This window comes from Sphaeramia orbicularis, unplaced genomic scaffold, assembly GCF_902148855.1.
Source record: "Sphaeramia orbicularis unplaced genomic scaffold, fSphaOr1.1, whole genome shotgun sequence".
NCBI classification, from domain to species: domain Eukaryota; kingdom Metazoa; phylum Chordata; class Actinopteri; order Kurtiformes; family Apogonidae; genus Sphaeramia; species Sphaeramia orbicularis.
In genome coordinates, this window is record NW_021941680.1 from 78,090 (window position 1) to 86,290 (window position 8,201).

Genomic DNA, 8,201 nt, shown 5'->3' on the forward strand with positions numbered 1-8,201 from the left:
TGTTCATTTTCTTGCCCTTTTTCAAAAGAATTTCTTCAAATGACTTCAGTTTGTGGCTTATTTTCTTCATGTTACATATTATACTGTTAATTTATTATTCATTTTTATTCCTTTAATTCATTACTTTGGCCGTTTTTGCTCATTTTATTGCTGGTTTTATCCATTTTTCCTTATTTTAGTAAATGTTTTGCTTATATTTCCTACATTATTTATTATTACATATGTTTTTTTTTAGTTCATATTTGTTCATTTTATTCATTATCTGAACATAAATCCAGTGTGTCCATCCACTGTCATTGATCCAACTCCATGGGTTTTACTGGTGAATCAATGTTGTAGAAGATGACAGTGTTTCCATGGTAACTACGGCGCCTCTGAACATCCAAATGGGTCATATCTGATGACCATGAACAGATGAAGAACTGTATTTTACACCAATTACTGACATGGACTGATAGGATTAGTGGATCAACAGGTATAAAACAGTTTAGATCAGTAGATGATTTTAGTCGATGGAGGATTTTTGGGTCTTTAAGGGTTAAGTCTGATGATCAGAAAAAACGTCCATCCCACAAATGTAGATCTATGAATAAAGATCTGCAACGTCTGCTCAAATATGGTCCTAAACTACACTTCTGTGTCCCTCATTCTAATCCTATGCTGGCGTCTTCACAGTTAAACCTCTGAAAATGAAATGTGAAACGTATCACAGAGCCTCATTCTGGATCCCAGGACAAGACGTAGTCATGACAACGCACCGCCTAAAGGTGATTTAAAGCAGAAATAAACAACAGAGCGTCCAAATAATCACAGATAAACAAACTGAGTGAGTAATCAGCTGTTCTGTGGTACTGAGGCAGGATCAGGAGGGTCCTACAACAAAACCGTTCAATAAAAACAGATGACATTTGTACAGTCGGGTGTCGGAAATGACACTTTTAACTCCAACAATCACAATTTAACCCTTAGATGCATGAGTGGGTCAAACTGACCCGCTGAGGCTGTTTTATTGTAATATCTTTGCAATGAAAAGTTACTACAGGGTGTCCCATAAGTCTCCATACATAGGAGACATAATACATTCCATACATATATGGTTCTAACATGTATTTCTTTATATTTCTTCTTTATAGTTCTTCAGCAGTGGAGGACACGCATTGAAATGTTTTCCCGACAAAATGGCAGTCATATAGAGCATATTATATAAATAAAAATGGTTTATGTCAAGAAACATTTATTTTTGCTATGTATGGAGACTTATGGGACACCCTGTATTTCATATTCAAAAATCATGTTATTGACCTCATGCTGTTTGAATTTTAACTTACATTGGACGGATTTTATGTAACTGTAGTTTTTGTTTTACTACCCTTGGCTTCCATATTTGGGTCAAAATGACCGGCATTAACTTACAATAGAATTACATCTGAACCTTTGATTCATTCAACAGTAAAACCAAAGGACTCATAATATATATCTCCTATATCCTCCTGAGACCTAAGAAAATAAAACTTTTTGGCTTGTTTTACGTTAAATAATTCCCTCGACTGGAAACAGCATGATGCAACAGTTTTTTCCAGACACATATTATGATTATGATTTTTTATGGAATATCCTTCGCAGTGGACAGCGTTTTTCGTTTGTTTTTTTTCATGCAAAGTTGTGAAACTCTCGTCCACTACAAAGGACAAAAATACATTAGCGGGTATCAGGAGGATATACTGTTATTAATATATTATAGTACATATAATACACTATGAAGAAGCCAATCATGTAATAACTGACGATAACATAATAAATTTGCCATACTTAAAATGTAATAAACCAATAACGTAATATCTGGCCAACAACGTAATAAAAGTCCTGAACCGATAACAAAATAACTTTTGGTCAATAATGTTAGAACTTATTGGCTGGTTATTACGTTATTGGCCTGGTAAAAAAAAAAAAAATCTTTGCAAATGTAATGACTGAGCCAAAAACGTAATAAGTTACAACGTTATTGGCCAAAAGCTATTACACAATCGGTTCAGGACTTTTATTACGTTATTGGCCTATTACATTTTAAAAATGGCAAATTTATTACATTATCGGCCGTTATTGTGTTATCAGGTGTTATTACATTATTGGCTTCTACACACTATAAATGGTTTGCTTTTCAAATTTTCAAAATATTAAAAAAAATAAATAAATAAATAAAAATTGTTAAAATGTTAAAAACATGAAAATAAAAAATATTCCAAACATGAAATCATTCTTTTGTGGACCAAAATATAAACACAAATTATTATTTTTAACTTGACGTGTCAAAAACACATTGATTTGAACCCGGGTCATTTTGACCCATTTGTGGCAGAGTTTAGGGTCCAGACACTCAGGCATCCAAGGTTAACACTAAATACAAACATCTCCATATGATTTAAAACTACGTCTGCATATGTAAAACACTAAAAACACACCAACCAACCCTTCAGCCAACGCTCTAATCCTTCTCTCCTGGTTCCAGTTTTTCCATTTTTCTAATTGTAAATCAGAGGTTTATGAAGCTCAGCAGCAAAACAGAACCATCAACACAACGCACATGTTTTCATTTGACCCAGTCACAAGGAATTGTGATTCTCAGGCTGGTAATACCTTCAATTCAAAGCACTTGTCTCCTGTTTCTGCTGTTTATCTCCATTAAGTGGAACATTAATAATCGGCCGCTTTATTCATTAATCTTTGTATGATTAATCTATGAAAATCAGCCAAAAAGCACTGATGTTTCACCATAAATCAAACAAAATGAACAGAAAAACAATCAAGGAAATAAAAAAAAAACATTATCTGGAACAAAACTGAACAAAAGTGAAAAAATTAATAAAATATACAAGAAAACTGACCAAATACGAACGAAATGGACAAAATGAAGAAAATGTATCTGGAAAAAGTTCCTGAAATATTGAAGAAAAACCACCATCTGCTTCTATCAGATTGCGTCTTCATAACCTGGACTCTGCTTCAGCCTGACGACACATAAACTGGTCCGTTTGACCTCAGACTCGTCACCTGATGTTATTGGTTCATTTTTAAAGTCTAGTATTTCGGTGGAATTGATGGTGTTCGGTTTCCGTTTATCGTCGGAGCGTGAGGCTGAAGAAGTGCCAGGAGGTTTCCACGGATCGATCGAACCTCAGCAGGAAACCGCAGCTTTCAGCAGTTCAGGTCCATGTGCTTGGATTTAATGGATGAACGGAAAAGAAATACAAAAGGAGATGACGATGTGATGGATCTGTCGGGTTTTGGAAGAAAAGATGTCGACACTTCGGGGTTTTAGGTTTGGATCGCCTGCTGGAGACTCTTCAGAGAATCTGTAAGAAGTTGGTTTGGGTTTGGAGGCTGGTCTCTGACACTTTTTGAAGGAATCAGTCATATCTTTTTGCTCATTTAAGACTCTGGATTTTACTCCAGACCACAGCAGTTCGATGTCACTACACGTCTGTTTTCTTGTTTTGTTAGCGTCATAACTGTGGTGTGAAAAAACTGTTTTTTCTTCAAGGTGTGACTCTTTCAGCCACTCGTCTGCTCACATGAATCTCCTCAGCCCTTAAACCACATCAGTCTGGAAAATGTAAATATTAGAATGTAATAATAAACTCTTAAATTACTGTCCTAGCATTAAAAAGTCCTCTGAAAATGCAATAACTGCAGCTGATAATGGACTAATACTGTACATAGATAGGACTACAGTTATTGGAAGTAAAAGATCTTTTTTTTTTGCAGTTTTTAAGCATTTTGCTCATTAAAAATACATATACTAGATGGAACCGTCATCGTATTCATTCATCGTCTAACTGCCAAATATATTTCACAGTAATAAAATAATATTCCTCCATACATGAAATGATGAATTTTCATATCAAAGCAAATAAGCAATATTCTAAAGAAAGATTTTTTACAAGATTATGATGAAGACTATGAGGAAGACAACGGCGAAGACGACAACAAAGACTATGACAATGACAACAACAACAACAATGAAGACAATGATGAAGGTGACGATGACAACAATGACGAAGATGATGACGACAACAAAGACGATGACAATGATGAAGACTATGACGAAGACAATGATGAAGGTGAAGATGACGACAATGACGAAGATGATGACGACAACAAAGACGATGACAATGATGAAGACTATGACGAAGACTGTGACGAAGACAATGATGAAGGTGAAGATGACGACAACGACGAAGATGACGACAACAAAGACGATGATGATAAAGACTATGACTAAGACGATGAAGGCAAAGATGATGACAATGACGAAGATGATGACGACAAAAACGATGACAACGATGAAGACTATGATGAAGACGATGACAACAACGAAGATTATGACAAAGACAACGACAAAGACTGACAAAGACTATGACAAAGACGACGATGAAGACAACAACGAAGACGATGAAGATGACTGACAGACGACAAAGGACTCTGGCAACGACAATGATGATGAAGACTATGACGAAGACAACAACGCCAAAGATGACAACGACGTCACCGTATACAGAGCTCTCACTGTAGCTCGTGGTCTCTTGGCCCGGTGAGATAAAAACTGAAGGGTCTCTAAAAGGTCCTGAGCTTAAATGAATCAGTAAAAGAACTAGAATGTAGTGACTCCCCACAGACCAGACCAGGACCTTCAGAACAGGCCTGGTCCCATGTGTCCGATGCAGGCCGCGGTTCGCCGTTGGTGTTCCTGGACCTTCAGAACAGACCCGGCCCCATGTGTCCGATGCAGGCCACGGTTCGCCGTTGGTGTTCCTCGGACCTTCCAGAACAGGCCCTGGTCCCATGTGGTCCGATGCAGGCTGCGGTTTCGCCGTTGGTGTTCCTGGACCTTCAGAACAGGCCCTGGTCCCCTGTGTCCGATGCAGGGCTGCGGTTCGCGTTGGTGTTCCTGGCGCTGTGACGTCCTGTGGTTTGAGTCCTGAACCTCACAAACACAGTGACCCTTCAGTTACAGTCAGCTGTGGTCGGTTTGAAGCTGAACGTCGCCCTGAAGCCGCCAGTTCCTGGTGCGATGCGTCGGTTCTCCACTTCCTGTCGGCAGCACAGGCCTCGCTCTGTGTTCGACCACTGCTGGTCACATGACCTCTTTACACTTCAACCACAAATCCACATGTGAGCAGCTCTGTAGAGAAAACCCACAGACCTGACGCTTTAAGAGGAAGTTACTGAGATTCTACTGGGTTTTGACGGTAGTTTTAGACCTTTATGTGTCCAGAGGTGAACTGAGGACATGAAAACATCTACTGATGGAACTGCTGAATACCTGTTGATCCACCAATACCATTGATACATGTAAATAATTGGTTGTAAAATACAGTTTCTTTATCTTTTCATGGTCATCAGATATGACCCATTTGGACATTCAGAGGCTCCGTAGTTACCATGGAAACCACCATCATCTTCTACAACATTGATTCCCCAGTAAAACCCATGGAGTTGGATCAATGACAGTGGACGGACACAGTGGGTTTATGTTCAGTTAATGAGAGATTTTGCTGAAAACTCACCTTTTCTCCAGTTTTCTCCATTTTTAATCATCTATATTTACTCTGAGCTTTTATGAACAAATACATGGTCATAAGGAATGTAATACCTGATATTTACTGAAAAATGCTAAATACAGAGGATAATATTATACTAATGGAGATAAATCACTTATTTAGGTTAAATGTCCTGCTGTCTCCTATGTCCTTTTGACGGAGAACATGTGTTGTTCGTATGCATTATATAACTCTTAATGAGCCTGAGCACTTTAAAGAGGAGTTAAAGATAGTATTTATCTTATTATTTTGTTGTTGTGGTGTTTTGTTTTGTTTTTTTTGGGGGGGGTGTCTTTTTTTATGTTTAATAGGTTTGTAGGTTTGTTGTCTAATTTTTTTTTTTGTATTGTGTCTGTGTGGTTCCTTATTTCTAAGTACATGTTTATGTAAATGTATAATTTAACTTTACCTCCTCAGTCCCAGCTATGGGTTTTCTGTCCACATTTATGGACAAGAGTTTCACAGCTTTATACAAAAAAAAAGAACAGGAAAACTGTCCACCACAAAGGGACATTCCATAAACATTTTAAAAACTGCATCTGAAAAAACTGTTTAATCATGATGTTTTCCAATATAGGCACTGATTTAAATAAAACAACAAAAAGCTTGTACTTTGCTGAGATTTCCTGGGTCTCAGGAGGTTTAATTAAAAATATAAAAAAAAAAAAAATGAAAAGAAAAAGAAGAAGAGGTTAATGTGGAGAAAATTTTATGTGGAAGTCGCCACAAAAACACTCTTAGACCATTTATACTTTTACTTCCTTCATTTTTAACGTAGATTCTTTGGACACTTTGCTGTTTCTTAAAGCAGATGCGGTAAAATAAATGGACCAGTTTCAGAAACATTACTGCATGGGTTGGTGGGAAGCGAGGCCCATTAAACGGTCACAGGTTATTATTTATTATTTATCCTGGTTTGTAAATGACGTGCGTCTGTGTTGAGTACGGTGTGGGTTGTGTTGGACCGAGGCTGTGAATACGACTGAGAATCTATTAGAGTCGGGGGATCGACTGCAGCATTACATCAGGACGGATCACATGTCCACTAACAGGCCCGTCAGGACCCGTCGGACCGTCCGTTGTCCGTCTGTCCTCCTCTGATGCATGTAACACAGAAAACGCACATGAGGAAATGAGAACACACAGATTCACACACTGTGTCTGTGAAGACGGAGGCGACGGGGGCGATAAAGGAAACCAGGACATGTTTGACCCGACTCCCATCCAACACAAACAACAGCCTCTGAGCCGCTGATTTAATGAAGAACTGCACAAACATGACATGGAGTCCAGTCACAGACACACTGGAACAGAACTACACTTATGCTGCTTCAGTGCTATGGGGATTATGGGAAATACGAGTTACGAACTGGAAAACTGCACAATGACCGCCCCCCTCACGTTGTATTTTTCCACCGGATAACTGGGACAAATGTTGATGCACGAGATGAAAAGAACCTCTGAGCTTTTGAGCAATTCCTTTTGAGCAATATTAATGTTCTGCTGCTGTTAGCCGATGATTTTTGTACACTTATAGTATACAAAATTTACAAAAAAAAAAAAAAAATGCGGTATCAGATGAATTTACATGTCCAGAACTGTTTTATCCAAGTAGCAGGTCACCATAAACTGCATTTCAGCCATTTTTCAACAACAAAAGCACTTAAACACAACAGACTCAGGGTTTACTGAAGATGATTATTTTGCTCATTTTTGTTTAAAATAAAATAACATAATAACCTATAAATAATGACAACTCAAATAATTCTGTTTTAGTGCAAAAAATCTCATTTAATTAAGAAAATATTTACATTAACAAACTATCCTTAAATAATAAAATGTGAATGATCAGAAAAATATGAACAACCTGAAATGTCTGAAGAAAATGAAGTGTAATTGTAACAACATTCTTCCAGTTACTAAATGTTTTGTGCCTTTGTAGATCTGAAGTTGGGTCATAATATTGTTAAAATTGCACTTATTTTTCTTAAGGAAAAAGTTTTGAGGTTATCCACATCTTTTATTTTTGTTTGGATAGTTTTGTAAATTAGTAATTTTTTTGCACAAACGCAAAGAAAAAATTATTATTAATATCATTATTTCTAGGTTATTTGTTATACTTGAACTGTTCTGATCCACTTTAGATCTACTTGGGCTGAATGTGGAACCTGAACTAGTCCATGAATTAGAGCAGCGTCATCTGCAAACGCTTTCCTCTCCTTCATCCAGGCTGAGGCCGGTTGTATTTCTGCCTCCTGTTTCATCATTTCCAGTCTTCAGGAAAGAATTCCAGTCAGTGAAAGGGGGTCAGCGTGGCCTCCATAAAGCTGTCAGTAGGACAACGACACGGAGGAATCCTGTCGACTTTATGGGACATGCATTGTAACACCTTCCACGTCTTCCCCAAATAAACACGGCAGCAGGCGTGAACAAAGCAGACGCACACGTGACGGATGTTTGTTAGAACGCACGTGACAGAAGAGACGGGATTCAGATGAGGAACGTGGACCTTAGAGCTTTAGGACTCGTTTTAACCCCAGAGGGACTGACTCCCATTATAACAGGTGGATTGATTTATGTTGTTTTTGCAATAAAAGTGTTTTT